At 48.9% G+C, this 15,486-nt stretch overlaps 1 protein-coding gene across 4 annotated transcripts in view; it reads left to right on the top strand.

Moving 5' to 3' along the window:
- The window catches only part of CAMK1D (calcium/calmodulin dependent protein kinase ID), a 433,657-nt gene that overhangs the window by 44,467 nt on the left and 373,704 nt on the right, over positions 1–15,486 (top strand). The gene's annotated exons all lie outside the window — the stretch shown is intronic.

Here is a 15,486-nt window from a genome sequence, read left to right as displayed (position 1 = left end):
TAGAATTCCTGTAGAAAACCTTCCTGTTAGTGCATTTAAAAATACTCAATTTGTAGGAGTTCCCACTGTGGCAGGATTAGTGTGGTGTCTTGGGAGCACTGGGACACGGGTTTGATCCCTGGCCTGGCACAGTGGGTTAAGGATCCAGCGTTGCCTTAGTTGCTTAGGTCACAACTGTGGCTTGGATCTAATCTCTGGCCCAGGAACCCCATATGCTGCAGGACAGCCACACAGAACAGAACAAAACCTCAATTTGTAAAAATTCCACATACTTTAAAATCATAGTCTATTAATAATAATAATAATAAACTGTATTATATAATGCATTGAACTTTTTTTTTTTTTTTTTTTTTTTTGGCCATGCCTGTGGCGAGTGGAAGTTCCTGAGCCAGGGATCAAACCCTCATCACAGAAGTGATCCAAGCAACACCAGTGACAACATCAGATCCTTAACACACTGAGCCACCAAGGGAACTCCATTGTCCATTGAGCTTTTTTTCCCCTCTATATCATCTCAACTAGTCCCTCCTGACTTCACTGTGACAGCACTGAGGCCAGGGAGCTCCAGGACGTCGCTCAAGGGACAGCACAGGGGCTGCTGGAAACTTCTGTTGCTCTTGAAAGAACAGCATCAAAGAGAAAAAAAAAAAAAAAGGAGCATGTTGTTTCTTGAGCATTTTGAAGAGGAAGAAATTGAAGAAGGAACCGAGCATGGAGCAAATCCAGATGGTTCCTTAACATCTTCAGAGCATATACAGTTGCGTCTAATTCCATTTGGAAATACGGCACCCCTTATAAATAAACACGCCCTTAACTAGTTGAAAAGATATAAACAAGCATGGGGAAGCTAAGAGAGAAAGCTATTTGTTATTGTTAATTACGTAGCGGACCAGGCTGCTGTGAGAGCGGGTGACTCGTGGTATGAAGGCGGTCCCATGAGAGTTCCAACAGACATGACCTTCGAGATCAGCCTTTTCATCACAAGGACCAAGGAAACCGAATTTTTGAAGTGCTTGTTCGTACCCTGTGTGTGTTTATTAACATAGCGCAGACCTAGCTGCCAGGTCCTCCCCGTCTGTCCCCATGGCCACTGCTTGTTGAGGTGACACAATCCTAGTCCAAAGCAAATACGTTGTCGCCTGTGCCATCCTCCTGTGTGGTTTCTGCTGGGACTTTTGAGATACTGAAGGTAGCCCTGGTGCCCCCATCATTCCCTTTGGGGACATCCACGGCTATCTGTGGTCTGGCCAGCTCATTTCGCAGACCTCGTTAGTTTAAGTCACTTGCCTAGGATCAGAGACCCGGTGACATTGCATTTGGTGCAGAGAGAGCGCTGAGAATGTGGTGGAGCTGATCCCAGATGTTCTTTGTACAAAACACAGTGATAGAGGGCGTTCCCGTTGTGGCTCAGAGGAAGCCAATCTGACGCACATCCATTAGGATGTAGGTTCAGTCCCTGGTCTTGCTCAGTGGGTTAAGGATCCGCTGTTGCCGTGAGCTGTGGTGTAGGCCACAGATGCCACTTGGGTCCTGTGTTGCTTTGACTGTGGTTAGGCTGGCAGCTACAGCTCTGATTTGACTCCTTGCCTGGGAACCTCCACATTCTGCTGGTGCGACACTAAAAAGACGGAGGGGGGGAAAAAAACGAAAAACCACCCCACAATGATAGAGCTGTACTACACACAGTTTCTGTGTTCCACAGGAAGGCAGGCACCACACCAGTGAGTGACACAGCTCCACTGTTGGCTTAGACTGTCTGACATACTGACTCTCGTGCCCACGTGTTGAGCAGCTGTCCTCAGAAGTTAGTCGCCGTTCGTCAGAGCACAGGACAGCTACCACCTGTACGTACAGACAGCATGTCCAACCCCCCAGTAAGACTTGGTTCATTTAGACCACCCCCCCATTCTGAATAAATGCCTGGTGATAACCAGCAGAGCAGGCTGGTACCTACGAAGGAGAAGTTGCTAAGCACACAAACGGCCTCAACACGAATGTGGTCTTGTTGTTTAACCACTTCACTTTAGCTATTTGCCGATGCAGTGAAATTTTTTTTTTTTTTTGGTCTTTTTGCTATTTCTTGGGCCGCTCCCGCGGCATATGGAGGTTCCCAGGCTAGGGGTCAAATTGGAGCTGTAGCCACCAGCCTACGCCAGAGCCACAGCAACGCCGGATCCGAGCCGAGTCTGCAACCTACACCACAGCTCGCGGCAACGCCGGATCCTTAACCCGCTGAGCAAGACCAGGGACAGAACCCGCCACCTCATGATTCCTAGTTGGATTCGTTAACCACTGCGCCACGACGGGAACTCCATGCAATGAAATGTTTATTACAAGTAGTTCTTACCAGGACCCACAAAACTCCCGCTGAGCTATCCTCTGCCAACCCTTTAAAGCGGTTTATGAATTTCAGAGCATTTAAAGGGCATTTCTCCAGGACCTTTTGAAGATCAGCGGGGAAACGGCCGGAGAAAGCGGACAACCTGGGTGCCCCGGTGCTGATCCTTGGCACATGTTTGATGCGGTGCTGGCGCTCTGGAGCGCTTCTTTGTCAAATGGGTAATTCTATGTGAGTAAATCCATGACTCCGAGATTGTGGACTAACTCATTGGCGAAAATAACACGTAGTGTTTCTTCATGGGGCTCTGGGTTCTGTGGCCGAGACACTTCCTTGCTGAGCCCTGCCCCGGGCACCGCTGGACGATGAGCGTCTCTGTTTTCCATTCCTGGGTTAGGGACCGGGACCACTGCTTCTCCCCAGACACCAAAATCAATTCCAGAAACTGGAGAGTTAACTGTAAACGAGAAAGGGTAAAATAAGAAAGAAGAAAATATGAATTTATAACTGACAAAATTTTTTTTAAAAATTAAGCTGTTGCGTTCTCTGCAGAATCGCACTTTCTGACTCTGCCTGGGCTGCCTCGGTTACCCAGCAAGTCTTTCTCTCTCGTTGTCTGTTCGATTTTCTCATGGGCTATTCCAGCCCTTGCCCATTCTGCTTGTTCTCAATTTCCTCTGCCTCTTTATGGAGATTGAGGCCAGCCGGAGTGACCTTGGCATCTGCGCTTGTCCTGACCCCAGAATCCCTCCTTTCTTTCTAAGGAGGCTCCTTCTGCAGGGACCTCCCAGCCCAGCTCGCTGCTGCTTCAGCTCTTCCCTCTCTAGCATTTGATCTGCTGTGCCCGGCCTGGGGATTGAACCCACGCCTCTGCAGTGACCTGAGCCACTGTAGGACTCCTCCTTTTAACAGTTTTTAAGTGTACAATTCAGTGGCATAAATTGCATCCAAAATGTCAAGCACCCATCACTACTACCTATTTCCAAAATTTTTTTTTGTGGCGGGGGCAGGGGGTTCCTGTGGCACGTGGAAGTTCCTGGGCCAGGGATCAAACCAGTGCCACAGCTACACAATGCCAGATCTTTAACCCATTGTGTTGGGAGTAAACTCCCCCCAAACTCTTTTGTTATCCTAATATTAAATGCTCAAGTCAAACAGGTGATAGTATTATCCCAGGTGGAAGCTCTGTAACCATTAAGCTGTAACTTTGCATTGCCCTCCCCCCCGCCCCCCGCCCCAGCCCTTAGACCCTCTAATCTGTATCTGTAAGTTTGCTTCTTCTAGGTTCCTCTTTTTTTTTTGGTGTTTTATCTTTTTAGGGCCGAACTCGCGGCATATGGAGGTTCTCAGGCCAGGGGTCAAATTGGAGGCACAGCTGCCGACCTGCACCACAGCTGCAGCAACACAAGATCTGAGCCACATCTGTGACCTACACCACAGCTCAGCACAGTGCCGGATCCTCAACCCATTGAGCGAGGCTAGGGATTGAACCCGAGACCCTGTGGATACTAGTCGGGTTTGTTAACCACTGAGCCATGACGGGAACTCCTAGGTTCCTCGTTTATATAAGTGGAATCAATGCAGTATTTGCCCTTTGTGACTGGTTTCTTTCACTTAGGGTGAGATCTTCTGCTTCATCTGTATTGTAGCATATGTCAGAGCTTCTCCTTAGGGCTGAGTACTCTTCTATCGTCGAATGGATATACCACATTTTTTAAAATCTGGGTCACCTGAAATCTTGATATATGCTGTTTATTTTCTTAGGGCTTCCCCATAACTCTCATCTGATTAATTTGCCTGCCATATTGCTAGTAAATTGCTTCTTGATTGAATTTACTATTTCCAACCAGGCAGTGGTGGTGACAGGTCAGAAATACCCTTTCCTGGAGTTCCTGTCGTGGCTCAGTGGTGAACAAATCCGACTAGGAACCATGAGGTTTTGGGTTCGATCCCTGGCCTTGCTCAGTGGGTTAAGGATCCCACGTTGCTGTGGCTGTGGTGTAGGCTGGTGGCTACAGCTCTGATTAGACCCCTGGGAACCTCCATGTGCCGCGGGAGCGGCCCTAGGAATGGCAAAAAGACAAAGAAAGAAAAAAAAAGAAACATCCTTTCCTGGTGTGTAACTGTGGGCATTTCCTTGAGTGTGTATTTCTGTGTTGCTCCTGGGTGACGTCATCCAGTCAGTAATTGTGTCTGAGAAAGGGGGGCCAGGGTGGAGCTGCAAGAACTCGCAGTTAGTCCTACCCTCCTGCCCCCCAAAACCAGCTTCTTTGAAGCTTCACATTGCTCTGATTTACAGCCTGCTCAACACAGATCTCTGTCTGTCTTGTAATAAATGGGTCTCTTGAAAGGAACACATAGGAAGAAAAAGTGCTTGTCTGGAAGGCTGCTCCCCAGAGAACGTGAATTGATAAATCTTTTTGTTGCTGGTTTCACAAATCAGAGCGGACACATGCCGTGTGATAAGGCAGCCGGACAAATGCGTGTCTGACAACAGAGACTCTGCTCTCTTGGCTCGAATGACACCTACTGTGCTAGGTGGCCAGGAGCAAGGCAGTTCGAGACCTTAGGGGACAGCCTGGGGTCTAGCTTTTGTTCAGCTTTGGTTTCTTCTTGAAGGTTATTTATTTATTTATTTATTTATTTTGGTCTTTTTGCCATTTCTTGGGCCACTCCCGCGGCACACGGAGGTTCCCAAGCTAGGGGTCAAATCGGAGCTGTAGCCCCCGGCCTACACCAGAGCCACACAACGCGGGATCCAAGCCGTGTCTGTGACCTACACCACAGCTCACGGCCACATCAGATCCTTAACCCACTGAGCAAGGGCAGGGATCGAACCCACAACCTCATGGTTCCTAGTCTGATTCGTTAACCACTGCGCCACGACAGGAACTCCCCTTGAAGGTTATTCTTTTCCCTCCCCTCTCTTATTGATTGTGTTTTTGTTTGTTTTTGTTTTTGTCTTTTCTAGGACATATGGAGGTTCCCAGGCTAGGGGTCCAATTGGAACTGTAGCTGCCGGCCTCCACCACAGCCACAGCCATGCCAGATCTGAGCCGCATCTGCGACCTACACCACAGCTCACGGCAACACCAGATCCTTAACCCACTGAGTGAGGCCAGGGATCAAACCGGCAACCTCATCGTTCCTAGTCGGATCCATTAACCGCTGAGCCATGACGGGAACTCCTTATTGACTCTTTTTAACCCGTCTCTACAGCTCTTCGTCGTGCTTTTGGTCTTCTTGGGTTTGTCCCATTGCCAGAGGTCCCAGAGCATCGTGCTCTGTTGTCGTGGCCACTCTGGGTCTGCCATCTCTCTGGGAGGCTCATAGACCCCATCTACGTGTTCAGGTCCAGCGCCTCCATTCACTTGCCAAGCTCTGGGCCCACCTCACAACTCCCCTGACACCACGTCTCTAAACGTTGACTCACCGAGTATTTATTTGGGCCGGTCTGGGTGCCGAGTAACCAGCTCCGGGAGGAGGTGGCGTCAGCCAGCCCTCTGCGTCTTGTTTTCCCATCCCATGGGCATAGCTGGGTCTTGACCGAGTTGTATTTTTGGGGGCGGGTGTGGGTGGGGAGGATGCCAAGAACCTGAGCTCACAAGTTTCTAGCTTTAGTTAAAAAAAGAATTTCAATGTGACCTCAGTGCCGTGGGCTGTGCTCAACAGGGTGACGTGGTGCTGGGATCCCCGTTTTGTGTCATCTTGTGGAAGGAGAGCTTGTGGCCTTGGTGGCTGTGGATGGGACGATGGATGGCCTGGCAGCCACCTGCTTTCCCTCCGGCCAGCTCCAGCATCTTTGTCCTGCCTTTGGCTAGCCATTCAAAGAAGAAAAGTGCCATGGTGGCTATTAAAAATGCAATCAAGGCATTTCCACTGTGGTGCCATGGGATTGGCGATGTCTTGGCAGTGCTGGGACTCGGGTTTGATCTCCGGCCTGGCACAGTGGGTTAAGGATTCTGGCACAGCCAAGGCTTAGGTTGAGACTGCAGTTCAGATCAGATCCCTGGCCCAGGAACTCCATATGCCAGGGGGCAGCCAAAAATGGGGGGGGCGGGGGAGAAACCAAGTGTCAGGTGTCACAGGTGCCTGGGTTGAATGTCACAGAAACGGGTCGAGGTGAACTGGGGGTGCTGGGCACTGAATTTTCTAGCCTTTCTGCCCCCTTTCTTTCCTTTAGGTGACTCACATGCTGGGTGTGTCCCTGGTGAGAGGTCGTGAAAGTCCCCCTTCTGTCTGATTCTCCTTGACTCACAAGGACCCTCGCCCAACCTGACCTGTGTCACTGGGCTGGGGCTGGGGCTGGGGCCGCTGAAGGGGTTGCTCAGCCCTTGCCCTGCCTTATATGGAAGGTGGGCCTTGCCCTTCTGGAGGGGCCTCGACGTCTCGAGGTTCCAGCAGTAGGCCTGCATCTCTTGGCAGGTGGGGAGGTTTATTCACGGGCTGGGGAGAAGGGCCCCCTCCGTGCCTTTGGCCGAGGTGAAGGCTGGCTGGCTGAGGTGCAGGGGGACCCAGGGGAATCCTGGGAAGCACATTGCCACCCCCACCCCCAGGGACCCTCAGGGCAGCCCTGCAGGGGACAGGTGCAAGTGTCTAGGTCCGAGGCTGTGAGTGCAACTCCTGTCCCACCTGTGAATTTGAAACTTGTCTTAGCAGCTTGCATGATACGAGTGTGGATGAGAGTGGGTCCCAGGGCAGAAGAACATGGAACTGTGGCTTGAGGAAGTTTCTGGTCATTTGCTGGTGTTTGTGGATCTTGGATCCCTGGATATGGGATAGTTTCTGATTTTGAATATTTTATTCTGTTGTCACACCCTGTGTTTCAGCCTAAAGGTGTGCCTTGTTTGTTTGGGAAAAGTAGGCTTTTTTCACCAAGTTTGGTGATGGAGAACCGGGCTGGCCAGCCTCGAATCGGGATCCTCGGGCATCCTTCCTGGTCCTGGAGACCACGTGCTTTTGGCCAGTTGTCGTCTAACTGTAGCCTGCATTGGAATCACACACTCTAAGCATTAGCCCCAGAGTTTCTTGGGGTCTGAGAATTTGCCCCCCCCCCCTTTTTTCTTTTTAAGGCGATGCCTGTGGCAAATGGACGTCCTCGGTTAGGGGTTGAATCGGAGCTATAGCTGCCGGCCTCCATCACAGCATCGTCATGTGGGATCTGAGCCGCATCTGCCACCTACACCGCAGCTTGCCACAATGCTGGATCCTTAACCCACTGAGCGAGGCGGGGGATCGAACCTGCGTCCTCAGAGGCACTATGTTGGACTCTTAACCCGCTGAGCCATGATGGGAACTCCAAGAATGAGCCTTTCTGACAAGTACTTAGGTGTTGTGAGGTCCCCGCTTTGAGAAGCCTTCCTCTGTTCTGGGCTCAGCACTGGTTCAGGACAGAGTTTTTCCGGGTTAATAATAATGTACTGGGGTTTCTAGAAATCCAGACGTTAAGTGGAAACAATGATGGCTCTTCTCTTGAAATTTCATTTTTCCTGTGTTTTTTTTTTTTTTTTTTTTTTTTTTTTGTCTTTTGTTGTTGTTGTTGTTGTTGTTGCTATTTCTTTGGGCTGTTCCCGCGGCATATGGAGGTTCCCAGGCTAGGGGTTGAATCGAAGCTGTAGCCACCGGCCTACGCCAGAGCCACAGCAACGCGGGATCCGAGCCGCGTCTGCAACCTACACCACAGCTCACAGCAAAGCGGGATCCGAGCCGCGTCTGCAACCTACACCACAGCTCACGGCAACGCCGGATCCTTAACCCACTGAGCAAGGGCAGGGACCGAACCCGCAACCTCATGGTTCCTAGTCTGATTCGTTAACCACTGCGCCACGACGGGAACTCCATTTTTCCTGGTTTCTGATGGTAAATATCCTTTCTGTCATGAAATGAACCATGTCAGTAGTCTGGAGGTACCAACCTTACTTGAAAAATGAAGTTACCGCTCTCCTCCAGTTTAGATTTGGCGGAAGATTCTTCCGCTTTCTGAAACTCAAAAGCCTGACAGTGATCATCTAATACATGTATGTGCAGTTTGTTCCTTCATTTAAACTATTTCTCCTTTTAGGCAAATACCATATGATATCATTGATTTGCGGAATCTCACATACGACGCAAACGAACCTATCTGCAGAACAGTCACAGACTCACAGACCTAGAGAACAGACTTGTGGTTGCCAAGGGGGAGGGTGGGGGAGTGGATGGATGGGGAGTTCGGGGTTAGTAGACGCAATCTATCACATTTAGAATGAATAGACAATAAAGTCCTAGTGTATAGCACAGGGAATGTCATCCAGTCTCCTGGAAGAGACCATGATGGAGAATCGTATTAAAAAAAGCACGTGAATATATATACGCGAGACCGAATCACTTTGCTGTACAGCAGAAAATGGCACAACATTGTAAATCCACAATGCTTGAATAAAAAGATTTCTCCTTTCAAACGGGAGTTAGGGAGAATGGAGGTGATGAAGTAAGAAGCGTGTGTGTTTGTTACTTGGGCTGTTTTATTTTCTGATGATAATTGCAGTAAACATTTTTTGTTTGTATTGCAAACACCCTGTCTCTCGCAGCACGATCACTGTACAAGGAGGACAGGGACCCGTGTTCAGTAACATACATTGGCCGGGACTTGTGTTATCGTTGAAATCATCTTTTTGCTCTGTGGTTTCAGGAATGGCTGGGGAGTGTGGTCAGGCAAGCTGAGGCTGTGGCTGGAGATTTTCCTCTGATGCGTTTTCTGTTGTGCCTCATTGTCTCCTAGGTGGTGGGAGATGTTGCATTTTGCACAAACATCTCGCATTGGGGGAACTTTTTACGGCTTTCTCAAGTCTCACTCTTCGAATCAATCTAACACGAATGCCCATTGGTAGGCTCCTTTCCGGAACTGTTTTGGTCTGATTGCCCCCGTGTTTGGGACTTTTTCAGGCAAAGCGTCGAGGTTACTTTGAACAGCCATTCCCCGTGAATTTGAATTTGGATAATTTCCTTGAAAAGTCCCCTTTCTCAGTCACCAAGTCCAGCCTTTTGCCTTGATTTGGGGGACGATTGATGAGCTTATTTCTCCATTTGGCTTTGCCTGTGTAGATGTCATCTTAGTTGAGGTTTTCCTGATCTTGCTGGATGGCCAAATTCGGTGCAGAATCAAGAAGCCAGTGATGGAGCGTGAGTTTCTCTTCTGTGAAGTTTCCGTTAACACCATTTGGAGTTTCTCGCGAAAAAAGACATTGAATTAACCCTCTTCGATGCTCCCTTGTCAACCTGTCTGTTTCCCTGTTTGATTGTGTTACTTTCCCACGTTTTATAGATGCCCCATTTTAAGTCTCATTATTATATTTAGGCAGGCTTTCTTTGTTTATTCTCTTTATTTTCTTGAAAAATGGTGTTGCAAGCCTCCCAAGATTTTCTAGTCCACTAATATCACTTGAAATATGTGTAATTTTCCCTATTTACCTAGCTGTTTTTTTTTTTTTTTGTAGTATTTTTGGAGTACCTGTTGGTGGTATACATTTATCCTGTATTTCTATTTTGTAAAAATTATTTCTTGCAAGCCTTCTGTGTCCATGACTCTTTTTCAGGATCTTCTGCATATTTTGCTTCTTTATTCTAAACTCAGTGCCAAGAAAACACTTCCTGGTTTGAAGTCAATTGAAATCACTGTTATTCTGTCTTCTTTAAAACAGGCCATTGACTGTGGGGGCAAAAGTATTTATTAATATATGATTGAGGCTGTTCTTATGCTGAGACTTGGGCAGTGTAGCAGAATAAAAGAGAGTATTTCAGTTGATTTTAAAAATTATCATCTATGTTGGTTTCTTAGTGTCTGCATAGCTTTTTTCCTCAGGAAAGAGGGGAGAGTTCCTTTAAAAATTGGTGTGAAGTCTGTTAACAGAGAGGTTTCTGCAAATGTCATTTCAGATGGGACGTTGAACTTCAAAAGATTGAACTTTTGAAGGGAGCTGGGCATGTAATGCCGTTTTCATATCCTGAGATGTTGTGTTATTAATGGAATAGACAAATCAGCATTTTCTTGGGTGTGTGTGTAAGACTTGCTTGTTTTTCCTGTCTTGATTGCTGGTTGCACATAAAATTCAGAGAAGGAAAAACCGTGTAGCCCTCAGAGGAAGGGTGTAGGAAGGGAGTGACTCAAGTATCCCAGAGCCCTGTTTCCAAACTGGGTGCATGGGGCCTGATAAAGCTAATCCAGGGCCTGGAGTGGGGGGGTGGGGGGGATGTTTAATCCCCCGGACTGTGTGTTGGGGGTAGTGCTGAAGGTGAAAAGGCTTTAGCTGCAGAGAGGGTAGGGTGCTGTAAGGCTGGGATGCCCCTTGGCCCCAGGGAGGAGCTTCTGACGAGTCCTTGGCCACGGGAAGAGCTAGGAACCTTTGCCATGGTCAATGTCACAGTTTTTCCAGGGCGACTGGAGTTCTCTCTGCCTGGGGCTTCCGCTGCCCTCGACGTCCTGTCCCTCCCACCTCTTCTTTTCTTTCGGGTCCAGCCCACCCCCTCCTGCACTCCCCTCGTCCCCTGATGTCTCGCCAGGAGTGAACCTCATCCGGGTGTGTCTGCGAGGCCTGTGGGCCGGTGCCCTGATCTCCCAGGGCCCAGGGTGTCGTCAACTCCTGAGTCCTGGGGACCTGTTCGTCAGTGTAACGTTGTTGGGGCTCTGGAGCCAGAGTGCTTGGGGGCTAAGTCCCTGTCGAGTTGTGTGACTTGGGCCCAGTCGTTTGAACTCCCGAAGCCTCTGTTTCCTCATCTGCAAAATGGGCACAGTAATAGTACTTGTCTCATAGGGCAGTCCATGCAAAGAACCTAGCACCTGCGGAAGGAGAGAAAGTTTTTAAAAGATGGGGGCTGTTATCATTGCCTAGACATAGGGTGGGTGGGCTGTGACCCTCTGAGTTTCCTTCGTGTGTTTGTGGGGGAAGGGGACAGAGACAGAGACAGAGAGGGAGGGAGAGAGAGGAATTGCAAATAGCACAACAATTTCATGGCCTGTGGGAGATGTTTGCACAGTTTCAGTGTTGTGTCGCTGAAGAGAGAGAGCCAGGAATTTGGGGGGGGGAGCCACCGTGCCAGAGAAAACAGGCTCCTGAGAAGGAAAACAGAGGAGCAGACCAGAGGGTGGGGAAGAGTTGCCTTGGGGGCTGTTGAGCAGGGGATGAGGGCCCAGGCTGGGGTGGGGTGGGGGGCCCAGGGGAGGAAGCTTTGAGGAGCGGTGAGCTGGGAACTGAGGTTCAGCCTCAGTGAACGGCAAGCCTTCGGGGGTTTGCTGTGCCTCCAGTTTCCTTCGGAAATGAGGCCTGGAAGTTCCCGCTGGGGCACAGCAGGATCGGCGGCATCTTGGGAGTGCTGGGACGCAGGTTCGATCCCTCGCCCGGCACAGTGGCTTCAGGATCCCGCTGTGATGTAGGTCACGACTGCAGCTTGGATCTGATCCCTAGCCCGGGAATTCCATATGCTGCAAGGTGGCCAAAAAAGAAAAAAGAAAGAAGTTAGGCTTGGGTGGGTCCATAGCTGGCCACCGCCCCACCCATGGGTGTTTGAGGGGTGAGTTGGGTGCTCTCTGATAGGGTGGCCCCACTCTAACCTGGACATCGAAGGGACATTGGATGTATTTTCTTTCAAAGACAGTGTTTTCCTGCCATGTGAGCATTCTGTGCCGAATGACAGCAAGTTATGCAAGAATGAATAAGCATCTCTGGGATGTCAGGGCGCGATAAATTGCTTGGTCTCCCAAGCGGTGATTGGACCAGTCCTTGCCTGCAGGGAGCTCTCGTTCATAGATCAGCTGAGGCAGATGACACGTCATCTGAAGAGACAGACGATTATCATCTTGTGATGCCACACGGAGGATAAAGGGCGGCCAGCTGTTGACAGGTCAGAGATGCAGATGGAGCTCCTTGATTGGCCATAATGGACTTGCCTCATCCCTGACTCACCATAATTACCGTCCTCGAGGGCAGACTTGCATCTGTATCTAAGTTGGTGGCATACTCACCGTATAACTTTGTACATGAGATTTTTCTTCCAATACATGCATCATCCCTAGAGTAATCTACATGAATTAGCTGTTTGCAAAGCTGCTTTGGGGGCGTCTTTATATCTCATTGTCTGGGTGTGCCTTCATCTGCTTATCCATGCTCCTGTTGTTCCACGTTTGGCTTTTTTTCCATTTTAAGACTGTGATAAAGGAGTTCCCGTCGTGGCTCAGTGGTTAACGAATCCGACTGGGAACCATGAGGTTGCGGGTTTGATCCCTGGCCTTGCTCAGTGGGTTAACGATCTGGTGTTGCCGTGAGCTGTGGCGTAGGTCAAAGATGCGGCTTGGATCCCGAGTTGCTATGACTCTGGCGTAGGCTGGGCTACAGCTCCAATTGGACCCCTAGCCTGGGAACCTCCATATGCTGCAGGCGCGGCCCTAAAAAAAAACAAAAAACAAAAAAGCTAATTAAAATTTTACAAGAAAGGTAGTTCCCATCATGGCTCAGCTCAGTGGTAATGGATCCAACTAGGATCCATGAGGACACAGGTTCCATCCCTGGCCTTGCTCCATGAGTTAAGGATCAGGCATTGCCCATGAGCTGTGGTATGGGTCGCAGATGTGTCTCAGATCTGTTGTTGCTGTGGCTGTGGTGTAGGCTGGCAGCTGCAGCTCTGATTCAGCCCCTAGCCTGGGAACCTCCATATGCTGCATGTGTGGCCCTAAAAAGACCAAAAAAAAAAAAAAAAAAGGTATTACAAGAAAACCCTCACTCTTTGGTTGAGTGAAGGTCCCAACAGCTGCATTTATCCAGGAGTTTCCCACCCCAACCGGGGTGGGAGGTAGAGAGCAGTGGTCGCCCTCTGCCAGGAGGCGTCCACAGATTTGCTGTGGGTGCAGGCTGAGCTCTGAGGCTGGGCTGTGGTTAGGGCGTCGCTCGTAGGAAACCTTGTACAACAGCTGCCTGCTTCTTCTCTGCTTGACTTTCCTGAGTGAATGAAGTTCTCTATTTTTGACCTAACTTTTTAAAAAGGTCCCTGCGAGGTCATCCCTTTCAAACCTCATCTCAAATAAATGGAAATCCACCCTGCTTTTTGAAACCCCAGGGACAGGACATTTCATAAGTATTAATGATTTTACCATATTTTTTTTTTTAAAAACTGGGCAGAGATGGTCTTATCAGTATTTACCCCCTTCCCCCCATCTTAAAATAATTTTTTTTTTTTAAATAAGTGGAAGGCAGAATTGGGAAAACGAATCCCAAGGAGCTGAGTTTGCTAGTCTGCAGCCGCTTACTGGAGGTTCCAGGAATGGAAGGGGGTTTTCCTGACTGATTTGGGGCGGTGACATTTGCTGCATTACCAGGAAAAAAAATAGGAAAACCCATGAGATAACCAGAGCCAAGTCCCATTTCCTGACTTTTCCACAGCCTTTATTTGCAAAACACAGGGCGCACATTAGAAGTGAGTCAGAACCATGGTTTTCCGAGAGCACGAAGCACTGGGAACAAGGAGCCCGACCCCACTGGGCCTCAGACGGTTCTGAATGAAGCCAGAGAGTGATTCAGCCTTAGATCCAAAGAGAAAACATACACACACATACACACACACACACACTCTGGAGAGCAAAATCGAGTTCCTATTATTTCTGGGTTGCAGAAAATACTAGTATTGGAAAAACTTTTTTTTTTTTTCCAGCTTCTTAAGAGTTTTATTTTCTATAATGGATTTTTAAAAAACGAGGGTTTTGGAGTTCCTGGTGTGGTACAGCAGGACGGCAGCATCTCTGGAGCCCCAGGATACAGGGTCGATCCCTGGCTTGGTGCAATCAGTGAGTGTAGGTTGCACCTTCGCCTTGGATCTGACCCCTGGCCTGGGAACTCCATAAAAATAAGGTTTTCTTTTGTGCTTAAGCGGCGACTGCCATGGCTGTTTCATCTGGAGCTTGACTCTGGATGGGTCCTACTTTCTCACTGACTTCAGTGACACTAGCTAAATTAATTGAGTTGAAAAAAGGTTTTAGTAAGCAATGAAGAATCGGATATACTACCTAAAAAAAATTACACTTTTGTGATAAAGGTAGTGGAAGCATGATATCATAGCCTCTTTAATGTTTTATATCAATGGGCTACTTTGAATGAATGCACATTATATAATGCCTTTTATTGTTGGATAAATTAGAATGTTTGCTTTTATAACTCCAGCAAGACCTTATTGGCAGTGGATTTTCTGGATTAGTAAGATCTTGTGGTAATTGAGGCGAATTTGAGGTAACTGGGGGAATTTTGGGGGGAAAATCTTAGTTGAATATATTCTTTTCTTTTCTTTTCTTTTTGGAGTTATGTAGGAAAATGCAACATCCAGACTGCTTAGAGTTGGTGTCTGGGCCAACCGAGAAGTTAGGTGCTCTGGCCGTCAGACAGAAACAGGTGTAGATGGGCCCCTTATAAGTCACTGCATTGTCTGCCGCCCCCTTACATGGGGGGCTTGACTCTCCTCCATATAAAAGGATTAATATGCCGCTTTTTGGGAGTACCCGTCATGGCTCACCGCAAACAAATCTGACTAGTATCCATGAGGATGTAGGTTCGATCCCTGGCCTCAGTGGGTTAAGGATCTGGCATTGCCATGAGCTGTAGTGTAGGTTGCAGGTGTGGCTCAGAGCCCGCATTGCTGTGGCTGTGGTATAGGCTGGCAGCTGTCGCTCTGATTCAACCCCTAGCCTGGGAACCTCCATATGCCTCAGGGGTGGCCCTAAAAACACAAAAAAAATTTTAAAAGAAAATAAAAATATACCACCTTCTCTCAGGCCTAGAGAAGTCCCTCTTTCTGTTCGGAACTGCCTCCTCGGGGCCCTGCAGACTTTCTGCATCATCTCCAGCCTTATTCCTCTCGGGAGAAGGCGGCCCTCACCAGCATCCCGGTGTCCGGTGAGCCCCAGCCTGCCTTTCTGGGCAGGAATGCCAAGGCCAGGCAGCTGTGGTCTGGGTGGTTGGGCCGGGCCCGCTTCCCACTTTCACATCCAGGTGAGACTCTCTCAAGCTTGAATCCACTGGGCTTTGCTATGTGAGCTTCAAGAGAGGAGCAAAATCCTATTGCTGTAGCATCCGGCTCACACACTGACTCTGCGGGTGGAGGCTTTGTGGGCTCTGCCCTTTGCTTGCTCTCAGGAT

Source organism: Sus scrofa, chromosome 10 (assembly GCF_054392235.1).
Source record: "Sus scrofa isolate SSC_HxYL_T2T_F1_AM1 chromosome 10, Sscrofa_HxYL_maternal_Yorkshire_Landrace_v2.0, whole genome shotgun sequence".
Taxonomy (NCBI): Eukaryota; Metazoa; Chordata; class Mammalia; order Artiodactyla; family Suidae; genus Sus; species Sus scrofa.
The sequence above is the reverse complement of the archived record's forward strand: the minus strand, read 5'-3'. Positions and strand labels throughout refer to the sequence as shown.